General features: G+C 43.3%; 1 protein-coding gene across 1 annotated transcript in view; it reads right to left on the bottom strand.

Moving 5' to 3' along the window:
• Positions 1–27,822, bottom strand: part of SETD1A (SET domain containing 1A, histone lysine methyltransferase) — a 1,410,167-nt gene that overhangs the window by 956,746 nt on the left and 425,599 nt on the right. The gene's annotated exons all lie outside the window — the stretch shown is intronic.

Raw genomic sequence — 27,822 nt, 5'->3', positions numbered from 1 at the left:
TGGCATTGGAGAGAATGGACAGAGGAAAAGGCCTGTCGAAGTGAAGGAGAAAAAGCAGCTGTCCTCCAGGCTAACTTCATTTTGTCCCTGGAGCAAAACTTTTTTTAAGTGAGCATTTTCTTTGGTGGCAAAAAGGTCTAGCAATGGCACACACCCCATGTTTTGGCTATGCTGAGAAATACTTCAGGATGCAGCTGCAACTCGTAGAGATCTGAATGGGCTTCTGCTGAGGTGATCTGCTAGTTGGCTTTGTATACCCAGCAGGTACTGTGCCATGAGGTAAAACCTTCGAGATTGTGCTGTTTCAACAACATCCACTGCTAGGTGGAAAAACAGGTAAGAGTGGGCTCCCCCCAAGCTTGTTTATATACCACATAACAGTGATATTGTCTGTTTTTACTACTAGTACTCCAGGCTTCTATTCCTTTTCTGAAAGGCTATAAGGCCTTTTTGGACTACAAGTTCTTTTACATTCGTGTGTTTGAATCTGAACTTGGGAGTCCCATTTGCCTTGAGTCTAGAGGAAGTTGAGGTGGGGCCCCCGAACTATTTCTGATGCACACATCGTCAAGAGTTTGTTCTTGAGAGATGAATCTGAAGGAAAGACCTCGATTGAGGACACATGCCTGGGCCAACCAAGCAAATTCCTTCCTGAGGCAAGGGATCAGCTTTATCTCGTCTGAGAGAGGCTAAAAAAGCTGGCACCACACACACTGGCGAGGGAAATCATGAGGATGCAAGAAGCCATGTAACCCAGGGCCCCTGAGGTAATCCCTGAACACTTTTTTTGTTGTTAAGTACAGGGTTAGGAAAGAGACCTTGTCTGGGGGCAAGAAGGCCTTCTGAAGAGATGATTCCAGTAGGACCCCCAAGAACGCAATCCTGGTTGTGGGGTCTGTCAGATTTCTATGCACTGACTGTGAACCCCACGGAGATTTAGAGGTTTTGGATGAAAAATAAATCTGATATGATTTTTTCTAGGTTTGTAGCCTAGATGAGGCAGACATCCAAATGGTGGTAAATCTGGATCCCCTTTGTTCTGCAGAAGACTATTAGTGGAATCAGGCATTCTGTGAAGACCTTGGGAGCAGCAGACAAGCCAAAGGGCAGTGTGCAGAATTGATCCTGCCTGGTAACTGCTCTGAAGCAAAAGAAGCTTCTGTGTGACTCCTCTATAGGAATATGAATGTACGCATCTTTTAGGTCTAGGGTAATCATGGAAGCATTAGGTGTGATCATGGGCAGACATTTTTTTAAGAGTTAACATTTTGAATGTTGGAACCTGCAGGAATTGGTTGAGTCTTGACAGATTCAGTACTGGCCAGCATGTACCTTCTTTTCTGGATGCCAGGAAGAGTTTGGGGTAAAGTCCTGCTCTTTTGTAAGTGTTCTGGTACTGGTTTCACAGAGCACTGAGCGCACAGTAAATCTACCTGGGTCAAAGTCTCAGATTTCTGATTTGCTGGAATGTCTGAGAAGCCCGAGAGAACCAAGGGGTGCTTGAATTTGAGCCTCTAACCCTTTGAAATAATGTTTAACACCCACTGGTCTGGAGTAATGAGAGTCCAGTATCTGTGGAAAAGTGACAGTCTCCCTCCTAGCTTAAAAAGGGGATGGGAGTCAGAGTGGGGAAGGAGTAGAGAGTACCATGCCAGAGTCAGGGATGTTCCTTGCCAGGGGCCTACAGGTGTGAATCCCTTGGCTTAATGAGGAATGAATGCCATTGCTTTGGCCATTGGTGCTGTCTTTGGCTCCTTTCCCTACAGGGCTTTCTTTGCCTAGCCTTGGACTGGGATTAAAAGGACCAATGGTTGATGGGGTAGTTTCTGCGGAAACGAGGAGGCTGGACTTGAAGTCCTTAACAGTCTGCATGTACTTGGCCTTGTCTTCCATTTTCTTGAGGACAGCTTCAGCCTTGGGACCAAAGAGTAAGTCTTTGTACAAAGGGGTGCCCAGGAGGCTGGATTTGCCATGGTCTAGGAGGAACTGCTCTCTATCAGCCAGACATGTCTTCTAATGACAGGACCTGTAGCTGAAGCCCTACTGGAAGCTTCCACAGCATCACAGCTGCAGTGCAGCTGGTGTTTGGTTACCACAGAACAGGAATTAAAAAGGTCTAATAACTCCTTAGAGAGACCCTTGTTCTATATACCCATCAATTTCTGCATCTGATCCAGAACACTTGGTACTTGACCATGTGAAATTGGCAATTAAAGGCCCTCGTGGTGATGGTAGCAGATGTGTAAACCTTTCTGGCAAATCTAAGACCCTGCTTTCCCAGTCAATAGGCAAGGGTTTTTTGGAAGAGCAAGCTCTTGCTCCCTTAGGGCCTGGGGTCAAAGTCTGGATCTGCCACAGGGTTCTTAAAGAATGTGTGTGAAAATCCAGAACCCTATAATAATGGTCAGGCTTTATAAGGACAGGGGGCAGGGGTCTGGTTTCATCAGAGAGTCCTGGAATACATTCTCTATCACCTCTAAGACAGGAGGTATGGCAAGGCGTTTGTGTTTAGGGAGGTTAAGAACTTCCCTACTTTTTTTCTTTGATTGAGTACAGTTTTGAGCTTCTCACTTGAAGTGCTTCCTCAAGGTGTGTAGGGTTTCTCCAAAGAAAATATCTTCAGGAGCTAGTGGAAGACCTTGAGCTTTCTATAAGGCCAAGTCGGAACATAGGATCAGTTCCGGACCTAACCTGCTAAGAATGAAGGTGAGATAGGAAGGACATCATCACATCAACAGTTAATATCTGTTTACCTGCAGTAGACAGAGGTCACATATTAATGCAGATGAGTTTGCTATTATGTAAGCTTTAAGATGAAATCTTTTAAAACTTGTAAATAGCATGGTTTTGGAATTACTGATGCAAATATGAACAAAGAATATTTGACGCCTAGAGGCGTCAGTAGGAGTTAACTGCAGATGGACCTAAAGGCGTCACTTGGATGTAATGAGTTAACAGGTCCATTCTCTGTGGCAGCTGCCACGGTTCTGTGCTGGTTAGGCAGAGTAGCAGAGGGTACAAGTGCTGCCTGGGTAAATTTGGGGCTACCAGTATTACTCTTTGCCCCTTTTCTCTTATCTTTAGCAATACTGTGGGAAGCAGTGGCATTGGAGAGACTGCACAGAGGAAAAGGCCTGTCCAAGTGAAGGAGAAAGTGCAGTTGTGCACACTTACCATAAATGTAGATAAACTAAGCAATAAAGTAAAAAACTTTGCAAAAAAACCCTAAAAAACAAAAACCCAACGAGCTTAATCAGAAACAAAAAAACTAAACAAAGCCAAACAAATATTATAAACTAAAGGCAAAACAAAAAATCAAAGGACAAAACAAACATTCTATCATACAGCTATAATAACAAAACAAATACTTGCAACACACATCACTTATAACAATAACTGTATTGTACACAAACAATAAAAAAACAATTAACACATATAAACAAACTATAAAAATAAAATTGTATATAAAAATAATTAAATAAAAAAATATATTAATTAAATTAAAATTTATAAAAAAAGATTTTTAAAAAAAATGTAAAAATATATTTTTAATAAATACAAAAATTTAATTTTATATTTTATATAATTGCAAAAAAATTATAATTAATATTTACATAAATGCATAATGCATATAAATGTAAAAACATAAAATGTTATATATTTATAAATAAACCATACTAATACATTAAAATGAACTGTATGATAATGTTAGATCAAACTATATACTAATAGAAATGAATATTAGGAATAAAGTAAATAGAAATAAAAGATAATAAATATATAATAGATATATATAATAATTTCAATACCGAATAATAATATTGCAATAGCTAAAAAAGAATATATTGTGTTAAATGCATCTACCAAAGCTTGCAAGTAAGCCAAAATTTCTAAAGTAAAGAAATAGGAAAAATAAAGAAGATTCCATATTCCAAAAAGTCAAAAATAATACAAAGCTTCCCTTTAATAAACAGTTTATGCAATTTGTGTTTCAGAATTGTCCTGTTATGCTGCACATGCACATTTATAGTATGGTATCATATATATTTGAATATTAATTTCCTACATTGATTCTGTCCTCGGACAACAATATGTGCAGATGGACAACAGAACAGAGAGTTTGTGCATATTATATATTTTGTATTGCCCAATAACAATTTTTGTGTTTATCCAATATTTCTATCAATTAAAACAATTCACCACATACCAAAAAATGACACATGATAACAATAAAACATGAAAACATTAACTTTGTTTTTGGAATGTTTTGTTTGAACTTGGTGTTTATGAGTAATCTTTTGGTTTTTGACCTTTAATTTTTTGAATCTTTCTTTATGACCTCTTTAATACCAAAAATAAAAATAATATGATGAAATTAATTGTTTTGTAAATAAAAAAACTGTTGAAAAGGAGAAAAAACTGTTCTAAAAGGAGTTAAAAAAAACTGTGAAAAGGACAAAGAATATCCCTCTTTGTGTAAAATGCAATGTATCTGCCCTTCTGTAAATCAGGTCCTGTATCAGAAATAAGGGGAGATAATATACCATTCAAGGGGTTATAATATACTTTTTCATTCTGTCTTGTCTAAGATCAAAAATCACCTGTCTATCAAGAATCCTTTAACTTTTTTAATCACTCACAAATCCTGACTGCTCTTATTATTTACCCTTTTGCTGATAGCTTTTTCAATTTGCCTTTTGACATTTTCTTGTAGTCGTAGGGTGTGGTTAATTGTAAGTTTCCTTACGGAAAAAAAAAGTTTCCTTACGGAAAATAGATGAAGTGAACCTATTATTCATTATGTCCTTGAGTAGTCTATCTAGAGTTGTTGTTTAGATTTAGTACCGAAAAAGTAGCTAGTTGTAGTGTAGTAATTATATTAAAACATCAAACAAAAGACGCTGCCTTTTCTTTGAACAGGAGAACAATGTCGTACAGTAGGTAAAATGTATGTGTAAATCTTTATTGTGTTAATTGTTAATGGGTTATTTAGATTTAGAATTCCTGTCCCAGTAAAAAGCCAAACACAATGGCACAAGAGAACCACCCATGCGGAACTCCTTGTTTCATAATCCTTTGTTCTTTAAAAACAAAAACAAATCAAAAATAACAGAATATCCAGTAATTCTGTGATGTTAGTAATTTAACTTCTGTACTTTACTTTCTTTGTTTAGTAACAGTAGTAACTCCATAGCCTTCTAGCCTCTCCAAATGGGTATGAAGTATATAAGTTCGACTGTGTGACGTTAAGTTTACGTTCAAAGGTCAAAGGTAAAACATTATTAATGTTTAAGAAACTCCATGAAATACCTCCAATATAATATAAATAATTGTATTAATTTAATTCTATTTATTTGGAATCAATGTATTTGGCTGCTGAGTAGGAGATGGAAGACCGTACCCTCATGCCCTGGGTGGCAGGTCCCCAAGATTCTTATGAATCTTGGGTATCCCAAACATGACTGGTGTTCTAGGTTGAGTAATATTAATATAAATGTAGATGTTAGAGTGTATTCACTGTTGCAGTCATCACTTTTGGGTTATCTGCTTGCAGTAGCCCTCAGTCGGCCTGATTAACAAAGTCTTGGGTCCTGCATCGGTTGCTGCCCTTCTTCTATGACGTCAGGTCGTCAAGGGTATAAAACATGCAGCCGACGCCATTACATCAGGTTTTCTTGCCCCAGATGTCAGGTGCCCCCTTAATGGGAAGCAATTAAATCTATAAATATACAAGGTTATACCTCCAACAAAAAAGCAAATACACCAAAAAGCTTTTGAAGATAGTAAAGGAAAGTAGAGGTATATCAAAAAAGAAAAAGGGGTCTGGCTGGAGGGTAACCAGGACTGCAACAGTGAATACACGCCAACATCTACATTTATTGTAAATGTACACAACTGTATTATGTTCTTCGTGTTTCACTGTTGCAGTCATCATTTTTGGGTAGAGTCCCAAAGTTAAGGTGGAAGGAGGAATTTAAATAGAATTAGAACCAGCTAAAAGGCCCTGCAAGACTGCAGTGGCAAAACCAGCTCTGGATTTAAGAGAAAATTGGCAAATGGTAATGCTTGGTGAAAGTATGCACAGAACTCCAAGTAGCAGCTTCTAGGATGTCCCTGGCAGGGATGTCTCTGAGAAAGGCTGTAGAGGTAGATGCAAGCCCTGGTAGAGTGGAGTCTGATCCCCTGTGGGATAGGTTTTCCATGTTGTTTGTAGCAAAAAAGAAAGCAATGGCCTATCAATTTGGAAATGGTTTGCTATGAAATATCCTTGCCCTCTGCCTCTGCAGCAAATGCCACCAGCAGTTAATAAGATATCCTTTGAGGTTTAGTTCTGTCCAAGTAGAATCTAAGTTGTCCGTGTACGTCTAAGGAGTGCAGAATCAGTTCTCCTTTGTTCTGTGGATTAGGAAAGAAGGTTAGCAAATGTATGGACTGATTAAGGGCCACACTGGATACCACCTTGGGCATGAAGGAGGGATTGGCCCTGAGGGACACCCTGTCTGCATGAAAGATGATGAAAGGCTCCACTGCGATGAGGGCCTGTAATTCAGATAACCTTCTTGCTGAAGTGATTGCTAAAAGGAAAGGTGTTTTCTAAGAAAGGAATTTTAAGTCCGCAGTGGCAGCTGGCTCGAAAGGAGGAAGGGTGAGCTTCTCCAATACAAAGTTGAGGTCCCAGGCTGGAGTTGAAGCTCTCCTGGGTGGGCGTAGATTTTTGGCTCTTCTGAGGAACTGCTTAAGCTGTGGATGAGAGAAGAGGGGTGGTTCTGTGTTATAATGAGCTGAGATGGCTGAGGCGTGAATTTTGATGGAAGAGAAAGACAGACCCTTATGAAGCATCTCAGTTGTAAGATCGGAGGTAAATTGGGCACTGTTGTGCTCATCCCTTGAGATTGGTTCCAGGCACAGAATCTTTTCCATTTTTCAGCATAACACTTTTTGGTACTAGGCCTCCTTACCTCTAAAATGATATCCATCACTGGTTTACTGAGGGATGGTAAAGGAGACATTATGTAATTAGCCAGGCTGCTAGATTCAGTATTTGAAGTTGAGGATGCAGAATATGGTTCTCTTGCTGAGATAATAGCGTAGGAGTCTGGGGCAGGTGCCATGGGGCCCACAGTGACACACTAAGCAAGAGGGGGTACCAGTGTTGGTATGGCCAGTCTGGTGCTATCAAAATCGTCCTTGGTTTGTCTTATTTGATCTTTAGTAGTACTTTGGAGAGCAGAGGCAGAAGAGGAAAGGCATACACTGATAGGTTTTCCCAGCAGAATGCCACTTTCCAAACTTGTTTGTGGGGAGTCTTTGTGCAGAATTTGTCCAAATGATAGTTTTGGGGGAGGCAAACAGGTCTATATCTGGGCTCCTCCATTTGCTTGTCAACATGTTGAAAATCTTTGGCTCCAGTTTCCACTCGTGTGGGTCCATGAGGTTTCTGCTTAGTTCGTCTGCCAGTGTATTTAGTTTTCCTGGCAGGAATTGAGCTTGTAAATGTACCTGATAACTCAAGGCTGTGTTACACAATGCCATGGCTAGTCTGCAGAGGGGGAAAGAATGTGTACCCCCCATCCTGCTTGTTTATGTACCACATAATAGTGGTGTTGTCCATCTTTACCATTAGTTGTCTTGGAAGAATGTGGTCCTTGAAGGCTGTCAGAGCGTTCTGTACAGCTAACATTTCTTTTTGATTGATATGCAGGTGCATTTGAACTGGGTTCCATTTGCCCTGAATGCACTTCCCTGCCAGGTGGGCCCCCCATGCATAGTCTGATGCGTCTGTTAATGTTTGGGCGGCAGGGGGTAGTGTGAATGGTAGTCCCCTGTTTTGGTGGCAGGCCTCCCGCTCAGCAAAGGAACTCTAGGTGTAGGCAAGGTATGATAGGAATCATTGCCTCTAGATCCTGTGAATGCTGACATCATAGGCTTTTGAGATACCATTGCAGTTTCCTCATATGCAGCCTTGCATATGGAATAAGAAGAATGCAGGAGGCCACGAACCCAAAGGCTTGCAGTATTTGCCTTGCAGATAACTGGATTTTTGTGGCCACTTGTTCGAAGTAGGTTGTCAAATGAATACATTTCTCTGGCGTGAGGAAAGCCATCTGGGAAGTTGTATTCAAGCTTGCTCCCAGGAATATAATTTGTTGACAGGGTACCAGTTGCTATTTATTTTCGTTTATGGTGTACCCCAGACAAGTCAGTACCCTTTGAACAAAGGCCAGATGATTCAAAAGTATATCCTGGCTTTCAGCCTGAATTAGACAATCGTCCAATGACTGGAGCTAGGCACTTTGTGAATACCCTGGGTGTAGTAGATAAGCCAAAGGGCAGTGCAGAGAACCAATAGTGCATGTAAGCCTGCTTTGAAGCGTAGGTATTTTCTGCAAGACTCCCTGATAGGGATGTGCAGGTATGCCTCTTTTGAGTCTAGTGTTGAGCTGGTGAAAAGTCAGCATCTTGAATTTTGGACTCACCAGAAATGTATTTAGAGTAAAAAGGTCCAGGAAAGGACGCCATGTATTGCCTTTTCTGGATACCAGGAAAAGTTTTGAATAGAACCCTTGTCCCTTTTCCTCTTCTGGTACCAACTGAATAGCCCCCCATGCTTAAGAGACAGTACTTGACTATGGGCCTCTGCCCACTGATTTGGGGGTAGATCTGGCCACCCGATTAGTGTTGGTAAGGTGTGGAAGTGAAATCTGTATCCTTGGGACACTATATTTAAAACCCATTTGTCTTGGGTAATGAGTTACCAGTTTCTGGCCTGCAGACCAACATTTCAGCCTAAAGGAGCATTCAGTCGCTAAGTGCTTGGAAGTTTTAAAAGCAAGTCATTGAGACTGTTTTCCATAGGGGGGAGTCTAACTACTCCCTGATTTGGGTGCGAAACCCCCCCGCTGCTTAGTCGTGTGTGTCCACTGGGACTGAAACCTGGGGTTTCTGCTACATTTGGTTTCGCTTGAGAAGACCTTGAAGAGGCTGGAAAGGGCCAATTCTTAGAGGGACAGTGTCTACTAAATCTAGGAGGCCAAACTTGTAAGAAATCTTTAACAGTTTGCATAGATTTAGCTTTATCTTCCATCTTTTTCAGCACTTCCTCAGCCTTGTTGCCAAACAGGCAGTCCTGATTTAAGGGAGCATCCAACAATTTAGCTTTAACATGATCAGGTAAAGATTGCTCCTTAAGCCAAGCATGCCTTCTGAGCACAGAACAAGTAACAGCAGCCTTGCAACAGGCCTCTAAAGAATCAAATCCATACTGCAAAGTATGTTTTCCAACCTGCTCATCAGAATGCATTAAATCCTGTAATTCTTTATTTTCCGCACAGTCAGAAATCAACATCATTTTCTGTTTAAGCAATCCAATAACATGTTGTTGACACTTTAACATATGAAACTGGCAGTTTAAAGCCCTAATGACCAAGGTTGCAGAAGTGTAAACCTTCTTACCCCATCTATCCAGCGCCCTGGAGTCTCTATCAGAAGGGGTAGGATTTTTAGCAGTAGAAGCCTTAATGCCCTTGGGTCCCTGTGAAATAGTCTTTGGATCTGCAGTAGGATTTTTAAAAAGGAACTTGCGTGAATCAGGAACCCTGTAATATCCGTCAGGTTTCCTGGGAGCAGGAGGCAAGGACTCAGGGGCCAAATTAGATTCCGAAAATGCATCAACAACAATGTCTGGTACTGGAGGAGTAGCTAAAGGACTATGAGCAGGACTAAGAAAATCCCTAAGTCTCCTTTTTGAATCAGAAAAATCCTGGCTTTCCCAGTGGAAATGCTCCCTTACAGTATATGCAAGGTTTCAATCCTCTGGAGGGGAAGCAGAGGGGATAGAGTCCCCTACATCAGAATCCTCATAAGTAGATGAGGGCAAATCCAGATCATCAGAAGAATCAGAGAAATCAGAATCCTGGTCGGAAGATTAATAAACAACTTCAGTCCTAGGTCTCTCAGAAGGGGGAGGCTGGCTTCCCCTGCTTAGAGTTATAAGATCTTCAGCCATTCTTATCATTTGTTTTTTAGGCACAGAGGCCTGAGCATGCGGCCTGGGCATTGGTTTTTTAGGCATGGTTCGAGATTTAGGCCTAAAAGAAGGAGGCATCTGTTTAATATGCAAATCTGTAGGCCTGAATACACCCTCAAAAGCCACTGCCTGCACAGCGGCTCCGGACCTATCCAAGGTACAGACATCCGCAGGTTCCATAACTGAAGCATCTCCCAGCATACCAGACTCCGAATGGGTCTTAGTAGAGGCCTGCGAGTCAGAAGTAGTGGGTATCGGGGGCTGCGAAAGCGCCTCACTGAGTACCGGCGAACTGGTGACTGGCTTAGGAGAATCGTAGTCGACAGTTTTGGACCTCGGCGGCCTGTCTCTGTCTTTATCCTTGCGTTTATTCAGAATCCCAGTAGTCAGATGGCTAACCGATGACATTTCTGGAAAATTAAACAGAGAACCAAAATATTTTGAGGCAAAAATATACCGACGACGGATACTGCACTGATTAAATAAAGCACAAAACCGACAGCGTGGTATGTTGTGGTCAGGGCCTAGGCAAGGAATACAGTATGAATGAAAATCTTTATGAGGTATTTGCTTTCCAGAAGTAATGCAATTAACTTTTACTAACATCGGTAAGGAGCAAGAAAAAGTTTCCCCAATGGGGTATTTAGCTTTAGTTGAAGACTTTGGTTCTGAAACTCGAAAATGAAAATTTCAGGAGTCGGCCGACTGGCACTTCCGAACTGCTTCTGCTTCAGGCACCGCATGGCAAGAAAGACTGAAATAATAGCGTTGGCTGCATGTTTTATACCCCTGACGACCTGACATCATGGAAGAAGGGACAGCAACCGACGCAGGACCCAAGACTTTGTTAATCAGGCCGACTGAGGGCTACTGCAAACAGATAACCCAAAAGTGATGACTGCAACAGTGAAACACGAAGAACATCACAGCTGTCATCCAGGCTGATTTAATTTGTATCTCAACTTATATACAGATTCTTTAGACAGTAATTCAATTTTTAAAAATTCATCTCCATGTGTACAAAGATTAATTTTTTTCTAATATAGACCCTCTAATATTTTCACTAATCTCTTTAAATTGTGCAATATAACCCCAGTAAAATGTTAATAGTCTTGTAAGCACCAGGCTAAAACTACTATAGGTGGTAGTAAAATACATAATTTCCCTTTATCACTATTCATATCTCTATATCTGTTGCTCATTACTACATCATTATTTTTCTTATTAAATTTTTCCCAGCTTTCTCTTAATAACTCATCATTAAAACCCCCTATTTCTAAACATTTCTATAGTCCTACTCATTTCCCTATCAAAATCCAGCTTACTATTACAAAGCCTATAAAGTCTAGTAAATTCACCCAGAGGTACAGCCTCAATTGTATGGGGTAGATAACAACTATGCCATAAAGTAAAATACCCAATCTTGAAACTTTGTGTGGACTGTAGTGCGGAGACATTCTCCACTACTGTCCAATACCACATCTAAAAAAGGTATGGTTTTACCACCTTAAGGTCATCAAATTGCAAACCAAATCTATTGCTCTGTATTTCCCGAATAAAATTTGTTACATCATCTGCACCTCCCTCACATAACAAAATTAAATCAATGTATTTGAAGTATTTTAATACGTTTTTGAAATAATTGTGATATATATATATATATATATATATCTATATATATCTATATATATTTATATATATATTTATATATAGTGTTTCGAAAAGACCCATACTCACTTTGGCATAGGTTGGGGCAAAAGATGACCCCATGGCAGTTCCCGCTTTGTCTATAAAGTTTGCCAGAAAATTCAAAAAAATTATTTTGCAGACAAAAATCCAGTAACTCAATAATATATTCTGTAACTGGATATTCACCTTAGGAAAAATCTTACTGCCACTAGGCCAAAATTGTGACTGATACTTGTATACAGGCTCTTAACATCCACAGATATCCAAAACGTACAGTTGTGTACCTACCATAAATGTAGATGTTTGAGTGTATTCACTGTTGCAGTCATTACACTTGGGTTATCCTGCTGGCAGGCTACTCACAGTCGGCCTGAATTCCAAAGTCCTGGTCCGGCGTCGGTTGCTGTGGCCTCATCCCTAACGTCAGTGCGCCAGGGGTATATAAGATGCAGCAGACACCATTTTCTTCAGTTTTTCTTGCCCCAGATGTCAGGTGCCCCCAAAAGGGTAGGCTAAAAACATTGCTTATAAAAAGCATGCACTAAAATAAACAAAACCTTCATCTACAAGCAAATACACCACAAAAGATGTATAGAATAGAGAAGTACAGATAAGTCCCAGCAAAGAAAGGGGGATGGAGGGTGGGTAACCTGGACTGCAACAGTGAATACACTCTAACATCTACATTTATGGTAGGTACACAACTGTACTATGTTCACTGTGTTTCACTGTTGCAGTCATTACACTTGGTTGAATCACAAAGCTGAGGTTGGGCGGCTGGGTCTAAATAGAATTAGGAGTGGCTATGAGGCCCTGCAGAACTGCAGTGGCAAAGCGTGCTCTGGATTTAGAGTAAAGAGGTAAGTGGTTGTGCTTGGTAAAAGTGTGCACTGAACTCCAAGTTGCAGCCTCCAAAATTTCCTTGGTTGGTACTCCTCTGAGAAAAGCTGCTGATGTGGCTGCTGCCCTGGTAGAATGTGGCCTAATGCCCTTAGGCACTGATTTGCCATGTTGTGCATAGCAGAAACGAATGTAGTGTCCTATCCATTTTGAAATAGTCTGCTTTAAGACAGCCTTTCCTTGTGATCCTGCAGCATATGCCACTAAAAGTTGCTCAATTTTTCTGAAAGCTTTAGTTTTGTCCAGGTAGAAGCGTAGCTGTCTGTGTATGTCCAAAGAATGCAGAAGTCTCTCCCCTTTATTCTGGGGATTTGAATAAAAAGTAGGAAAATGAATGGTTTGATTAAGAGCCACACTGGATACCACCTTTGGCATAAATGTTGGGTTTGTCCTTACAGAAACCCTGTCCGGATGGAAAATGATAAAAGGTTCCACTGCCATTAATGCCTGTAACTCTGAGACTCTTCTTGCTGAAGTTATTGCATAGAGCAGAGCTGTTTTCCATGATAAGAATTTTATCTCGGCTGTATTGGCTGGCTCAAAAGGAGGCAGAGTGAGCTTTTCCAAGACAAAATTGAGCTCCCATGTAGGTATTGGTGCTCTCCTTGGGGGTCTTATGTTTTTGGCACCTCTGAAGTACTGCCTTAGCAGTGGATTTGAAAAAACAGGTGCTTCCGTATTGTAATGAGCTGAAATGGCAGAGGCGTGGATCTTAATTGATGAGAAGGAAAGGCCTTCATCCAGCATCTCAGTTAGGTACTGTAAAATCTAAGGAATATTTGGAACAAGCGGGTCAATTCCTTGTGTCCGATTCCAAGCACAGAATCTCTTCCATTTTTCTGCATAAGATTTTCTGGTGCTGGGCCTCCTGGCTTCCAAAATAACATCCATAACTGCTTTAGAGAGGAGTTGTGTTCTGAGTGGTTATATTATTCGCCAAGCAGCCAGATTTAAGGTTTTGAGTTGGCTGTGCAGTATCTGATTGTTTTGTTGGGTCAGAAGATGAGGAATTTGAGGTAAAGTCCAGGCTGGGCCTTGAGACAAGCTCTTCAAGATTGGGTACCAGTACTGGCGTGGCCAGTCTGGGTCAATCGGAATCATTTCTGGCTTCTCTTGTCTGACCTTTAGGAGTACCTTGGGGAGGAGAGGCAGTGGAGGAAAGGCATATACTGTCAGGGTTTTCCAGGTGAATGACAGAGCATCCACCTTCCATGCTTGTGTGTGATAAGTCCTTGTGCAGAATCTCTGTAGTTGGCAGCTGTGAGGGGAGGCAAATAGATCTATGTCTGGGCATCCCCATTTCCTTGTTATCATGCTGAAGACTTGTGGATCTAGTTTTCACTCGTGAGGGTCCATGAGGTTTCTGCTTAGTTCGTCTGCCACAGTATTTGTCTTTCCTGGCAGATGCACTTGCTAGGACAATGCTGTGTTCCACAAAATTATGGCTTGCCTGCATAGGGGATATGTGTGCCCCCTTGCTTATGTACCACATGACTGTAGTATTGTCCGTCCTTAGCAGTAATTGTCCTGGATGGAGTAGATCCTTGAAGGCTGTCAGGGCATTCTGTACAGCTAGCATCTCTTTCTGTTTGATATGTAGATGCATTTGGCTTGCGGGCCACTTGCCCTGAATACATTTTCCTGCCATGTGTGCCCCCAGGCATAACCCGATGCATCTGTTGTTAGGGTCTGCCTGGCTGTGGGTAAAATTAATGTATGTCCCTTGTTGTAGTGACAGGCCAGTGTCCACCATTGAAACTTCTGTTGCAGGCAGGGAATGAGGGTAATTAATGTTTCTAGGCTGTGGCAATGTTGAGTCCAAACACTTTTTAGGTACCATTGTAGCTTCCTCATATGCAGTCTTGCATATGGAATTAGCAGAATGCAGGATGCCATGAAGCCCAAAGCCTGCAGATTTTTTCGTGCAGATAACTGGGTCTTTGTTGCCAACATTTTGAAGTAATAAGTCAGTTGCCTTTGTTTGTCTGGCATGAGCCATCTGGGCAGTTGTATTTAAGCTTGCACCCAGGAATATCATCTCTTGAGAGGGTACTAGTTTTGATTTATTTTCGTTTACTGTGTACCCTAGGCAAATTAGTAATCTTTTTACACACGCCAGATGCTTTAGTAGAATGTCCTTGCTCTCTGCTTGAATAAGGCAGTCGTCCAAGTAGGGATATATTTGAATTCCTCTCTGTCTGCAAAATGAAATTACTGGTGCCAGGTATTTTGTGAAGACCCTGGGTGCAGTACATAAGCCAAAGGGCAGTGCAGAGAATTGGTAGTGCATTGAGCCAGCTATGAATCTGAGGGATCTTCTGCAAGACTGTCTGATTGGGACATGCAGGTATGCCTCTTTGAGGTCCAAAGTTACAAGCCAAGCCTTCTTGCCTAGCATGGGCAGAAGTTGCTGCAGTGTCAGCATTTTGAATTTTGGAATGTCTAGAAAAGTATTTAGAATAGACAGGTCCAGTATTGGTCTCCATGCTTTGTCCTTTCTTGGTACCAAGAAAAGCCTTGAGTAAAATCCTTGTCCCTGTTCTTGCTGTGGTACTTGCTGAATAGCCCTCATGTCCATGAGAGATGAAATTTGCTTTTGTGCCTCTGCCCACTGATTGTGTGGCAGGTCTGGCATACCTTTTGCCTTTGGAAGGGTGTGACAGTGGAACCTGTAGTCCTGAGAAACAATATTCAGTACCCATTTGTCCTGAATGATCGTGTGCCAATTTTGTGAGAAAAGTGCTAGCTTTCCCCCTAAGGGTGCTGCCAAAAGATAAGTGCTTGGCATTGGCAGTGGGAAGTCATTAGGATTGTTTCCTATATGGTTGTGATTTGGCTTCTCTGCTTTTGGAGGCAGAAGCACCCCATTGTTTAGGTCTGTATGAGCTTGGGGCTGAGATCTGCCTCTACCTCTTTGTGGCCTGTCTGACACTGGAAAGGACCCATTTTTAGAAGGTCAGTTCCTGCTAAATCTGGGTGGTTGAACCTGTAAGAAATCCTTTGCAGTCTGCATAGATTTCGCTTTATCCTCCATTTTCTTTAACACCTCTTCTGCCTTAACACCAAACAAAGTATCATGCTGTAATGGAGCATCCAATAATTTTGCTTTAACATGATCAGGCAGAGTCTTGTTCCTTTAGCCAAGCATGCCTTTGAATGACAGAGCCTGTAACTGCGGCCCTGCAAGAGGCCTCTAGTGAATCAAAACCACATTGCAAAGTATGCTCTCCCACTTGTTCAGCTGCATGCAATAAATTCTGCATTTCCTTGTTTTCAGGACATTCAGAGTTTGTCAGCATTTTCTGTTTAAGCAGAGACATTAGGTATTGCTGATATTTAAGCATATGAAACTGGCAATTCAAAACCCTTACAGCTAAAGTAGCAGAGATGTAAACTTTTTTCCCCCATCTGTCCAGTGCTCTAGAATCCCTATCAGAGGGAACAGGGTTTTTTGCAGTGGGAGCCTTGACCCCTTTGTGATCCGGAGATATAGTTTCTGGGTCAGCAGCAGGGTTTTTATAAAGAAATTGATGCGAATCTGGAACCCTGTAGTACCTATCTGGCTTAACTGGTGCCGGGGGTAAAGAATCAGGAGACAGACTGGACTCTGAAAATACATCATCTACAATGTCTAGTACAGGTGGAACAGCAAGAGGTCTGTGTTGAGGCAATAAAAGAAAGTCTCTGAGCCTTTTCTTGGATTCTGAATAAACTTGGCTCTCCCAGTGGAAATGCTCCCACATGGTGTGCAGGGTTTCCTCAAAAGAATAGTCCTCAGGAGGAGAGGCTGAAGGGATAGATTCTTCAGCATCAGTGTCCTCATAGGGAGGAAGAGAGTATCCCTGTTCTGATTAGGAATCAGATGAAATGGAAACATGATCAGAGGAATCATAGTCCGTGTCTTGCCTAGGCCTTCTATCAGGAGGGGGATGGGAACCCCTGATCAAAGTAATTAGGTCTTCGGCCATTTTAAGCATCTGTTTCTTAGGCATGGATGACTGTCCAGGAGAATGCTGTACTTGTTTCTTTGTCTTTAAAGGTGTTTTAGACTTTGTCTTGGATGCTGTAGTTGGCTTTACAGAAAGCTGTGTAGGTCTGAAAACACCCTCAGAAGCCGATGCCTGCTCAGCGGCTCCGGACCCATCTGAGGGATTAGTTTCCGTAGGCCCAATACCTTGAGTTTCCAGAGGCCTAGTTGTCTCCACGTGGGAGTCGGAGGCGGCCTGTGGCCCTGAAGTAGCGGGTGTCAGGGGCTGCAAAAGCGCCTCACTGAAAACCGGCGACTGGCCTAGAAGAGGCTTCGTTGTCGGTTTTGGACCTCGGATGCCTGCCCTTTTCTTTGTCGTTGCACTTTTTATGAACTCCGGTCGTCGGCTGTTCCGACAGCATTATATAGTTAAACCTTCGGACAAAGTAATGAAATGCAAAATCGTACCGACGCTTAATAGTGCGTTGGTTAAATCTAGCACAAAACCGACAACTAGCAACGTCGTGGTCAGGGCCTAGGCAAGGAATACAGTAAGAATGAAAATCCTTATGAGGTATTTGCTTCCCACAAGAAATACAATTGTTAACTTTTACTGACATCGGTCTGGAGCAAGAAAAACTTTCCCCAATGGGGTACTTAGCTTTACTGAAGACTTCGGATCTGAAATTCAATTTTGAAAATCTCGAGAGTCGGCCGACCGGCACTTGCGAACTGCTTTTGCTTCGGGCACCGCGTGGCAAGAAAGACTGAAGAAAATGGCATCGGCTGCATCTTATATATCCCTGGCACACTGACATCAGGGATGAGGCTACAGCAACTGACGCCGGACCAGGACTTTGGAATTCAGGCCAACTTTGGGTAGCCTTCCAGCAGGATAACCCAAGTGTAATGACTGCAACAGTGAAACACGATGAACATCATATCATCACTTTATTGTATAGTGGTAGCGTTGTTGCCTCACAGCAAGAGGTTCTCCCGTTCGATTATCGGCTTGGGTTGGGAGTGCCTTCTGTGTGGAGTCTGCATGTCTTCCCCGCGGTCGAGTGGGCATTCAAAAGACATGCGTTGAATGGGCGTGCCTTCGTTGAAGGTTGGGCGTCGGGCTGGCAACTCGACACCATAAAAACCAACTACAAATCATTAGCAGACCAGAGTTCCGCTATGGCGACCCCTAACTGGGAAAAGCCACAAGAAACAAACATCACTTCACTGTACAGACTTAATTTTGTCTAAAAAATCAAATACATCTTTAACATAGGCTGGTAATAGCTGAACTTTGGGGAGCAAAAAATAATGAAGAAATTGCCCTATTTTACTAAGAAAATATTCCCTACCCAAAACTATTGGACGCCCCAGGGGGTTATTTACAGATTTGTAAATTTTCCTGAAGGCAATAAAAATCAGCCATCTTGCAACCTTTTATGGCAAATCTTTTAGTTATATCTTCCAGGGAAAAATAACCTAACCAATGTCCTGGGGTGCGTCCGCACAGTTCAGTTAGCGTTGTTGTCCGTTCTTCCAGTCAAAAGCCGCCTGCTGTGTGTGTGGCGACGCGTGAATGGTTGAAGGTTTCGCGTTAGGAAGGCGTTAGCCCGGCGCAAGCCAGCATGTAAAAATCTACTCCACATCATGACGACCGGAGTTCCGCTGTGGCGACCCCTAACCGGGAAAAGCCGAAAGACACACACACACAATGTCCCTTTAGAGGTTAGTGAAAATATTAGAGGAATACCGACTACCTCATATAGAAGAGGTAGAAATTTGAAAGACTTTTTAGTGAAAACTAAATGCACTTTTCCTGAGGTGAAAAATGAGTAAAAGTTTTATAGAATATGGAACAAGTAGCTGTGGAAGGTGTTAAGGCCTGTAAATATGTTATGCAAATAAAAAAAAAAATTAATGGCCAAAATTTCCAAGCTAAAGGTTGTTTTAGTTGTAACACAGAGGGCATTATTTATGCCTTGAGATGCCCTTGTTATAAGTTCTACATAGGACAAAGCAAAAGGGATTTTAAGGTTAGACTGTTAAAACATCTAAGAGACACACATAATAATAAAAAAGAAAGTTCTGTACCGTTGCTTTTTAACCAGGTACATGGAAGAAATAGTGAAGGACTGAGAGGGTCTGTATTAGAAAAAATTAATGTTTGTACACATGGAAATGAATTTTTAAAAAATGAATTACTGTCTAAAGAATCTGTATATATTTTGAAATACAACACAATGATTCCGAATGGGTTAAATGCAGAAATTAACTGGAGTTTTTTTTATTTAATGATGTTAATTAATTGGTTAATTATTTTATTGATGTGGATATATAGGCAGGTAGAGTTTTGAAATGTTCTACTCCTTGAAGGCTGAGTTAGTCGAGACGACAGAGTTATAAATATGTGTGGATTATTCGCCTGGTGGTCTTTTCATCTGGTTATGTTTTGCATGGTTTTGTGACTTCATTTTGTCCCCGGAGAAAAAATTTTCAAGTGAGCATTTTCTTTGCTGGCAAAAAGGTCTAGCAATGGCACACCACATGTTTTGGCTATGCTGAGAAATACTTCAGGATGCAGCTGCCACTCAGCGGTCTGAATAGGCTTCTGCTGAGGTGATCTGCTAGCAGGCATGTGAAACTGGCAATTAAAGGCCCTCATGGTGATGGTTACAGATGTGTAAACCTTTCTGGAAAATCTGTCCAAGACCCTGCTTTCCCAGTCAATAGGCAATGTTTTTTTGGAAGAGCTAGCTCTTGCTCCATTAGGGCCTGGGGTCATAACCTCTGGATCTGCCACAGGGTTCTTAAAGAGATGTATGTGCATCCACAACCCTATAAAAACCGGTCTGGTTTTCTAGGGACAGGTGGCAGGGAGTCTGGTTTCATCAAAGAGTCCTGGAATACATTGTCTATCACCTCTAAGACAGGAAGTATGGCAAGCAGTTTGTGTTCAGGTAGGTTAAGAAAATCCCTATTTTTTTCTTTGATTGAGAACAGTCTTGAGCTTCTCACTTGAAGTGTTCCCTCAAGGTGTGTAGGGTTTCTCTAAAGGAAATATCTTCAGGAGGGAAGGATATGCAACATTCCCCCCCGGGTCAGAATCCCCAAAGGAGACAATGGAAACATCTTCTTCAAAGGTACAGTCCTCCAGGTTGAAATCATCTTCTGAGTTAAAGGAATTAGAAAAATCTTCTGGAGGGTTCTCACTTTTTCTTTTACCTGGGGAGAACTCAATGGGAGACCATGTGGATCTAACCAGAGAGATCAGATCTTCTGCCAACCTCAAGATCCTGTTGGTATGCCTGGGAATGCAAGCCAGTAGGCCTAGGCTGAGGCTGGCCGGGAACCACTTTCTTGCGAGTGGACTTAGGTTTTGGTCTGAGGCCAACCCCTGGCCCAGAATGGACAAAAGACTCCTGCAGGTGAAAGGCTGTTGCAATGTCCAGGTGATGCGATGAACCATTGTCAGAAGCTGGAGACTGTACATTGGTCTTGGACCCAAATGATGAACCGAGTCCTATGGCCTGAAAAAGATGTTGAGAGGCTAGGAGGCATATCGGACTCTGAACAAGTCTCAATAAAGGTCTGTGCCACCACCTCAGTAACAGAAGGCAGCAGTAGCGCTTCAACAATAACAAGCCTATGAAGACTGCCGACAGTGAACAGGCATTATCTGAAGCCCTAACCCTGAAGTGATTTTCCTTATCTCTTTTCCACCTAGGGATTGTGTTGCTCTTCTCAAATCCGGAATTTCCACAAAAGAAAAACAGACAGTATGCAAACACAGGAACGTTTTCATGGAAACAGCAAAGATGCAGATCTGAACTATGAAAACAGCAAAAAAAGTGGCAGCTGTGGAGGGAAAGAGCACACTTACACACACTACACTCAATGATCTGTTCACGAGAATGGGAGAGTGCTAACTGGTAGACTGATTAAACCCAGCTAAGTAACCCAAACAGAATCTCTGACATTACATACAACATTTCCCCAAACTCTCAGTAGTAAAGAGGACATGTACTGCTCTTCAATGCGCCTGTCCTTTCCTTTGCTTTACAATGTTTGCACTTAGGAAGGGAAATGCACAAAGTGGAAGTTTCTGTTTCAAGGTGATGGATTTGTTTGGATGTCACAAAGTTGCTGAACCCTCCTACAGGCAGAATACTTTCTGGGGTTACAAGTATGACACCAGACATACAACATGTTTATCTGTAGGGGACATCTGGTGTCAGAGATCACAATGTTAGATGACAACAGCCAAAGGTCTGCATCATATAGAAAAACAAAAGGTGACTAGATTTACCCATACATGGCTTGCTGTAGTAACACACATTATGAAAACATTGGAGAGAAACTGGAAACAAACTAATGATCAACAGAAACAGATTTAAATCAAAATTAAAAAAAAGAAGTTATGTTTTACCATAATGGTCCATCTGAGTTGTTGATCTTGTTCCAGTCATCACTGATGGGTTTGGTTCCTGAGTCCTCGGAACCGAGTCGGCCTTATACCAAGCTTGCATGCACCAAAAAGTCTTGAGCTAAGCTGCTACCCATCATGCCTTTCACTGTTACCTCAGATCGAGTTTGCATGCAACATATAGAAGAAACAGAAAATCAGAGGCCTTCTCTGCGCAGAAACCCTGAAACACCACAAAGACCCAAAAGATCTGCCAGGAACCTTTGGTGGGGGCTGGTGGGAGGGTGCGATGACTGGAAGATCATCATCAACTCAGATGGAAAGTTATGGTAAGACATAACCTCTTTATCTGAAGTTGTTAATCTTCTTCCTATTCATCACTGATGGGACAGAATCCCAAGCTACTTGGAGAACCTGGATGGGCCTTATGGAAGAACATTCCTGAGAACCACTGAGCTAAAGGCCGCTCTTCCCCTGGAGATCAGATCCAATTTGTAATGCTTGATGAAGGTATGGGGTTTAGCCCACATAGCTGCTGCACAAATGTCATCCATGGAGGCCCTAGAGTGAAAGGCAACAGACGCTGTGATAGCCCTAGTTGAGTGAGCTTTGATTTGAGCAGGCTTAGATTCATTCGTAAGCAAAAATGAGAAGGTAATGCAATCCCTGAGCCATTTTGACCAAGTAACTTTAGATACTGCACACCTCATTCTAGGACCAGAAAAGGAAATGAAAAGTTGGCCCGACTTGCGAAAGGACTTAGTTCTGTCCAGGCAGAAAAGTAGCTGTCTATGAACATCCAATGAAAGCAGGCAGTATTCTCTCTTGCTTGAATAATTTGGAAAGAATACAGAGAGCTCAGTGGATTGGTTAATAGAAAGTTTGAAACCACCTTGGGGAGAAAGGATGGACTAGTACAAAGTGATACTCTGTCCTTATGGAAATTCAGATAAGGACTCTTGATACACAAGACTTGAAACTCAGATATTCATCTGGCTGAAGTGACCGCCACCAAAAACAAGGATTTCCATGCCAAGAATTTTAGATCATATGTTACAGCAGGTTCAAAAGGGGGTAGAGAGAAAGACTGGAGAACCCGGGAGAGATTCCACGCCTCCACCGGCTGCCTAATAGGAGGTCTGCTATGGAAAATTCCTTTGAAAAAGGTCTTGCAAAGCCGGGTGGAAATAAGTGGGATGAAGACTGGATATCCACTGGGACAAAAGGAGCCATTGTAGCAGTCTCATATGTAATCTGGCTAGGGGAACAACTGACCCAGAGCCTGAAGAACTTCCCTTGCAGACACCTTTCTTCGACAGAATATCACTTGAACTTGTGCCCTTAATCTCTGAAGCCTGTGAGGGGGAAGAGAGACCAGACTTGAGTGTTGAATACTGCCCCTATAAACTCCAATTGTTGTGAGGGCTGAAGGTTGGATTTTTCCCAATGAATGGTGATGCCCAGCGACTCCGCTAGTACTAGTGTGTAAGCGGAGGGCCCTGACCAGGAGGCACTTGGGTGGGGGCAAGGAGGAGCTAATAGTCTAGATATGGATACACCTGGAATCCGTGAAGCCTCAGATGAGCTGTGACCACTGCTAGGCATTTTGTGAACACTCTGGGGGCAGTTGAGAGACCGAATGTCAGGGCTCTGAATTGGTAATGATTGACTCCCAGCCGGAAGTGAAGGAGACTCCTGGAGCGTTTTGTCCATTTTGATGTTGTAATACGAATCCCGGAGGTCTATCGAGCACATCCACACACTCACCCGAAGAAAAAAGATGATGGATTGAATCGTGACCATGCGGAACTTGGTCTGAACCACTGATTTGTTTAGCTGGCCGAGATCCAAAATGGGCCTCCACTCCCCGGTCTTTTTTGGCATTAAAAAGAATCTTGAGTAAAGCCCGGATCCACACTGGTCTGCGGGGACTTGTTGGATGACTTGCTTTTTACATAGCTTTCTTATTTAAGAAGCTACCTCCTCCCTTTGACTGGGTGGAACATCGGGAAGGGATTTCGGAGGTCTTGGGTAAGAGATTAGGGGGATGTGATAGCCTCTGGAAATTATTCTCTGCACCCACTGATCATTTGTAACACAGAGCCAGGCAGCTTGGTGCAGAGAGAAACGAGTCCCAACTGCTTCCAGAGGAAAGCAATCGGGCAGCGCTTCAGGAGCGCTGATACGGTCTTCCCGAGAAAGAATCTCTGGAATCCTGATGTTGGGGACCCCCTCTGCCCCGAAAGGGGCGTCTTCCATTATTGGAACCCCCTCTGCCTTTGGGGGAGTCCTCACCATGTGCCTCACGGAAAGGAACTGGAGACTTTTTGTGTCACATCTTTCCACTCCTCTGATTCTTGGAGAAGGAGCGCTAAGGTTTGGAAAAATGTAGACCCACGGCAGACAAGGTCTTCCTGTCCTGCTCGCACCTGGCTAATGTGTCCTTGACCTTGGAACCGAACAGAGCTGATGGTTCGATAGGGGCGTTTAAAAATGAAGACTTGGAGGAGTCCGTGAGGTCACAAATGCGCATCCAGGCGTGGTGTCTCATAACTACGCCTGCACCCGCAGCTCTAGCCGCCACTTCGGTTGTGTGGGACAGCAACCTCATGGACGAGTTGGAAATTGACACTAGGGTGGCAAGTCGGGAAGCAACTTTATCACGTGCCCCATCCAAAACTTGACCAGCGAGGGTTGCAGAGAGCTGGGTGATGAGATCTCTGGAGCCTCGTAAAATGTGCCAAAAAGTTCAGAGACCTGACAGCAAAGATCGCTGAAGCAAAATCTCACTTCCCTAACCTGTCCACCGCCCGGGACTCTGGTGGGTGGGTGAGTGGACAGCAGGACTTTCCTCTGCAAGGTCCTTTTTCATGGCCGACACCACCACAGCATCTACTGGCAAACCTCTAGACCAATGGGATTGATCCTCTGGAGGGGAGAGTATCTTATCTGATCTCCTGGGAATGGCCTCAATGGTGTCGTGATTTTTCCATGCCTGCTGCACGATGAGCTTGACTAACTCATCGGCAGGGGGGGGGGTCACCCAAGTAGAGCACCGAGAGCGGAAGGCCTACAGGAATACAGATTACTCGGAGAAAGGGTTGGAGGGTTTCCAGTCACCCCTTTGCCTCAAAATTTCCAGGATGTCTCCAAATGAGACATCATCAGGGGGTGACCGTGGGGACCCTTCCCAATCATCGTAGTCAGTGTCTTCCATGAGAGACTCCTCTGAGGAGTCCATGTGTTTCCTCTTACACACCCTGTTTCAGCAGGAGGCGAAAAGGTCGCAGCATGCCTGGCCCCAACGGCTGACTATTTCTGACGTCACACACTGATTGAGAGACCACTCATGAGGATGGGGGATGCATCTGCTCAGCTTGTCCGCAATCACGCTGGAGCTCCCCGGGATATGCGTTGCAATCAGAAAGTGGTTGGAAGCTATCGCCCAATGCCAGATTCTCATGGCTTTGCGACAAAGGGGGTAGGATTTGGTCCTTCCCTGTCTATGTACCAGACGACGGACATGTTGTCCGACTGGATAGCAATCGTTCCTGACTGAAGGAGCAGATGGAATGCTTGCAACGCCAATAGCACCGCTCTTAACTCCAGGACATTGATATGCAAGTTGACCTTTATGCTGGACCATATGCCTTAGACTGACTTTTCCTGGAAGTGGCCCCCCCACCCTAACAGGGAAGCGTCCATGGTCACCATGGTGCTATTGGGGAGCCTGAAAGGGGCGACACCAAAGATTTTCGTCTGTACTCATACACCAGAGGAATCTTGTTTGCAGGAGTTGGTAATGAGAATCTGTGAGCTCAGGAAAGAACTCACAAATACTTATAAAAATTTGAAAAATGAAACACTTAGCTGGAGAGCTCGATGAAACGCTGCTATATGGCTGCACGGCAAACGAGATCTGAGGTAACTGAGTGAAGGGCATTGTGGGTAGCAGCTTAGCTCGAGAGTTTTTGGTGCACGCAAGCTTGGTATAAGGCCGACTCTGTTCAGACAGCTTGGAACCGAACCCATCAGTGATGACTAGGAAGAGGATTAACAACTTCAGATCCAAAGTTTGGTGCTATAAAGTGCATTCTGAAGCCTTGTGCAGCTATAAAGTGTGTTCTGAATTCTTCTTCTGAAGTCTTTTACTCAAAAGTCAGAGGTGTGGAAAGCGAAAGCCTCAAAGTGTGAGAAAAGTACAGTTGTGTACACTTACCATAAATGTAGATGTTAGAGTGTATTCACTGTTGCAGTCATTACATTTGGGTTATCTGCTTGCAGGTAACCCTCAGTCGGCTTGATTATCAAAGTCTTGGGTCCTGAGTCAGTTGCTGTCTCATCTTCCATGACGTCAGGTCGTCAAGGGTATAAAGCATGCAGCCAATGCCATTACATCAGTTTTTTTTGCCCCAGATGTCAGGTGCCCCCATAATGGGAAGCAATTATATACAAGGTTACACCTCCAACAAAAAAGCAAATACACCAGAAAGCTTTAAGCATAGTAAGCAAGAATAGAGGTATAGTTAATAGAAGTCAGGGGGCTGGAGGGAGGGTAACCCGGACTGCAATAGTGAATAAACTCGAACATCTACATTTATGGTAAGTGTACACAACTGTACTATATTCTTCGTGTTTCACTGCTGCAGTCATTACATTTGGGTAGATTCCCAAAGATAAGGAAGGGAGGAGGCAGTCAGATAGCATTAGGATCAGCTATAAGGCCCTGCAAGACTGCAGTGGCAAAACCAGCTCTGGATTTAGAAAAAAATTGGCAAGTGGTAATGCTTGGAGAAGGTATGTACAGATCTCCAGGTAGCAGCTTCTAGGATGTCCTTGGTAGGGACACCTCTGAGAAAGGCTGTAGAGGTAGATGCAGCCCTGGTTGAATGTCATCTTATCCCCTGTGGGGTAGGTTTTCCATGATGCTTGTAGCAGAAATGAATGCAATGGCCTATCCACTTAGAAATGGTTTGCTTGAAAATGGCCTTCCCCTCTGCCTCTGCAACAAATGCAACCAGCAGCTGTTCAGATTTCCTGAGAGGTTTAGTCCTGTCCAAGTAAAATCCAAGTTGTCTGTGCACGTCCAAGGAGTGCAGTATACATTCCCCTTTGTTCTGTGGATTAGAAAAGAAGGTTGGCAAATGAATGGACTGATTAAGGGCCACACTGGATACCACCTTGGGCATAAAGGAGGGATTGGTCCTGAGGGACACCCTGTCCGCATGAAAGATGATGAAAGGCTCCACTGCCATAAGGGCATGTAATTCAGGCACCCTTCTTGCTGAAGTGATGGCTAAAAGGAAGGCTGTTTTCCAAGAAAGGAATTTCAACTTTGCACTTGCAGCTGGCTCAAAAGAAGGTAAAGTGAGTTTTTCCAATACAAAGTTAAGGTCCCAGGCTGGAGTTGGAGCTCTCCTGGGAGGTCTTAAATTTTTGGTCACTCTGAAGAACTGCTTGAGCAGTGGATGAGAGACGAGGGGTGGGTTCTGTGTTGTAAAGAGCTGAAATGGCCGAGGCATGAATTTTGATGGAGGAAAATGAAAGGCCCTTGTGAAGCATCTCGGTTAAGTAATGAAGAATCTGAGGTAAACTGGGCACTGCTGTGCCCATCCTCTGAGATTGGTTCCAGGAACAGAATCTATTCCACTTTTCAGCATGAGATTTTCTAGTACTAGGCCTCCTTGCCTCTAGAATGACATCCAACACTTGTTTACTGAGGGATGGTAACGTAGAGCTCAGGTAATTAGCCAGGCTGCAGGTTCAGGGTTTGAAGCTGAGCGCAGAATCTGGCCCTCCTGCTGGGACAGCAGGGTATGGGTCTGGGGCAGGTGCCATGGAGCCAGCAGTGACACACTGCGCAAGAGGAGGTGCCAGTGTTGGCGTGGCCAGTCTGGTGCAATCAGTATCGTCCTTGGTTTGTCCTGTTTGATCTTTAGTAGTACCTTGGAGATGAGAGACAGAGGAGGAAAGGCATAAAGTGATAGATTTTTCCAGGTGAAGGACAGGGCATCCACTTTCCAAGCTTGTTTGTGGGGAGTCCTTGTGCAGAATTTGTCCAATTGCTAGTTCTGAGGGGAGGCAAACAGGTCTATATTTGGGCTCCCCCTAAACATGTTGAATGTCTCTGGTTCCAGTTTCCACTCGTGTGGGTCCATGAGATTTCTGCTTAGTTCGTCTCCTAGTGTATTTAGCTTTCCTGGCAGGAATTGAGCCTGCAGGTGCACTTGGTAGCTCAAGGCTGTGTTCCACAGAGCCATGGCTAGTCTGCAGAGAGGGTATGAGTGGGTTCCCCCTGCTTGTTTATGTACCACATAACAGTGGTGCTGTCCGTCTCTATGTCCTGGAAGAATGTGGTCCTTGAAGGCGGTCAGAGTATTCTGTACAGCTAACATTTCTTTTTGATTGATATGCAGGTGCATTTGGTTTGGGTTCCATTTGGCCTGAATGCACTTCTCAGCCAAGTGAGCCCCCCCCATGCATAGTCTGATGCATCTGTTGCTAGGATTTGGGCGGCAGGGGATAGAGTGAATAGCAGTCCCTTGTTTTGGTGGCAGGCCTCTGCCCACCAAAGGAACTGTAGGCAAGGTATGATAGGAATCATTGTTTCTAGATCCAGAGAATGTTGACACCACCACTGTAGTTTCCTCATATGCAGTCTTGCATATGGAATTAGTAGACTGCAGGAGGCCATGAACCCCAACGCTTGCAGTATTTGTCTTGCAGATAGCAGGGTCTTTGTGGCCATCAATTTGAAGTAAGCTGTCAAATGAACTTCTTTCTCTGGCGTGAGGAAAGCCATCTGGGAAGTTG

The sequence above is a fragment of the Protopterus annectens genome, chromosome 10.part0 (genome assembly GCF_019279795.1).
Source record: "Protopterus annectens isolate FY-2018-M chromosome 10.part0, PAN1.0, whole genome shotgun sequence".
In the NCBI taxonomy this organism is placed as follows: Eukaryota; Metazoa; Chordata; order Ceratodontiformes; family Protopteridae; genus Protopterus; species Protopterus annectens.
Note: the sequence above shows the minus strand (reverse complement) of the source record. Positions and strands in the feature narration are given on the sequence as shown.